The sequence below is a fragment of the Leptodactylus fuscus genome, chromosome 2 (genome assembly GCF_031893055.1).
Source record: "Leptodactylus fuscus isolate aLepFus1 chromosome 2, aLepFus1.hap2, whole genome shotgun sequence".
Classification (NCBI taxonomy): domain Eukaryota; kingdom Metazoa; phylum Chordata; class Amphibia; order Anura; family Leptodactylidae; genus Leptodactylus; species Leptodactylus fuscus.
Genome location: NC_134266.1, coordinates 137,558,274 through 137,560,962, shown reverse-complemented (window position 1 = coordinate 137,560,962; position 2,689 = coordinate 137,558,274).

The window sequence follows — 2,689 nt, the reverse complement described above, 5'->3', positions numbered from 1 at the left end:
GGATAGTCATTTGAAGTTTCACAGCCAAGCATGATGGATGTTCTGAGCTCCAGGATATTCTCACAATGTGTAATGTTATTTTTTGAAGGAATAATACATATAAATATATATATATATCTAGTAGGTTTCCCAACACACCGATGACTGCAACATGTGTAGGACAGCATTTGGACTCGATCAAGACTATTCCTCATAGAAGAGATAACCGTGTCTCTTTCACCTGTTCTTGGGCTTTTACAATGACAAAGTTCTTTACTTCTTCCTACCTCCATGTAACACTACATAGTAACAGAACAAACCTTTCTCACTGCAACCATAGAATTAGCAAAATATGCCTGACAGTGTATTAATATGCATTATCCATACCATAACCAAACTATGCCAACTAGCATTTGAACAGTGCGTTCAGGTTTATCAGTACAAAATATACTTCTGGCACTGAAAGGTTTTGTTCACTTCACATTTTAGCCCCTTTGCAGATCAATGGATTATGCTTGAATGCCCCAAAACAGCATATAAAAGAATATCGCATTGGGGTTATCACTTTAACTGAGCAAACAAAGTCCAAAGGACAGAAAAACATGAAAAGTGTCTGCCCACTTAAGTGCACATACCATTGTGGTATACATCTGAATGCCAATTGTGGGCACTCAAAGACATATCCTCAATGGAAAGCAAACACATCTACAAAAAGAGAATACTGAGGGATGGGGGCTCTCTACTCACCACAGGGCCAGAGGCACAGCAGGGATGGTAGGGGGGAGGTAGAGGGTAAGCAAAGTAAATGAGCTACTAGCATAAATCCGAGTAAACGCGATACTGGTGACCGTCCTAATAATGCATTGAACATCAGTTCAGAAAGGGCGCAAGAAAAAACCTCTCCACCAGATATGTGCCATTGTGCCACAATCAGTGGTATTGCTGCATTTTTTTTTTGCACATTTTGTTTTGGGTTTGTTTTTTTGAGTCTAAGCTAAGAATGGCTACAAAAGGGATGAAAAATGTATTGCAAGTTCTTCTACATCTCTCTTTTGCTCAATCCATTCCTGGCTTTGGCTGAAGAAAAAAAAAAAAAAAAAAAACGCAGCAAAATCTGCACCAAAATAAAGATGCACGTCTGCAACGTGAGGGCCTCAGCCTAATAGACAGGTATTTGAAGCTGCTGGTGCTTCTGGAGTCCCACAAACCTCAAAGTGCAAGATCCTCCAGAGGCTTGTATTTGTGCATAAACCTACTATGCAGCCACCCCTAAAAAGTGCTCACAAGCAGAAACGATTGCAGTGGGCCCAGATATGCATGAAAACTTTTGAAACAATCTTATTTACTGATGAGTGCCGTGCAACCCTGCATGGTTCAGATGTATGGAGTAGGGGATGTCCCAACAAAGCTGCGACATCATCAAGCAAGGGGGGCATAGTCATGGGGGAGAGAGTTGCTAGGCCCCTTTAGCTAATTTGAATAAGAACAGAACACTTATTTTCATCAAAAAGGACCTGCAAAGAAGAATAGTAATGGTATATTTGGAAAGTGTAGAAGCCGCTCTACTATTAGTTTGATAGCAATTTTCCTACTGAGACTCCCTTTAAAAATGATCACACATTATATAAATCTATTCATTTTAGCAGAATTTTAACTTATGCAAGGGGCTAGTAGTAACTTTGTATAAGAGTATATTCTCATGGCGCAATTGGTACAACATAAAATTTATTTAAAAAAAAATAAAAAAAAATCAGCATCAGTAATTTAAAGCTGATTTTTTTTTCTGCTTGACCATTCTGCTATAGATTCAGCACCAACCAGGCAAACATTTTTTGGCTCCCATTCACTTTAAGGGAGCCTACACACGGAGTTTATGCTCGCTCATTCTGAATGTAATACTCGTTCAGATTGAGTGGCGTAAAAAACAGATCCCATTGACTTGAATGGGTGCCGGCATATGCACGCTCCCCATTGAAATCCATGGGAGGCTTTTTTACCTATTGCTTTCAATGTGATACGCGAGCATCACAGAGAAATAGACTAAATAACTAAATTTCCCATTATGGGTGCAATGAATCCATCAAAAATTTGACTGCCTCTCTGAAATAAAAACTATGGTGTGAGAGCAGTGTTAGGGTAAGTTCACACATGAGTTTTTTGGACCGGAATTTGATGCGGAGGCCACCTCAAATTTCGGTCCAAAAAAACGTCTGGATGCCGGTGCAGTGAGCCAGCATCCAGTCGCGGCATTCTGCTCTGGATTAGGCCCAAATGAATGGGCCTAGTTGGGAGGGAGGTGTCGCGAGGTGGATGTCCACCTGAAGAAAGGGCAGGTCGCTTGTTTTTTCCACGAACGGGAACAAAACGCTTCCACTGATTTCAATAGGAGGCAATTTTTGGAGCCGAATTCTGACGCGGATTCCACATCAAAATCCGGCCCAAAAAACCCTGTGTGAACCCGGCCTAAGAGACTAATTTTACTGCAGTTAAACCAAATTACAAATAATAGGAAACGCCTCATTAAAGACAGGTTAAAAATATAATCAGGAAAAGAAAAAAAAAAAAGCATTGAACAATTCTTGGGTTTCATCTTTATCAAATCAATCTGTGAATTTATTTTTTTAAAATAAGCTTTTAGACCTTAAAGTGATTTTAGGTTTTTAATATTCTAAAATGTTAAATGTCGTGGAACTTATAATAACACCACAAA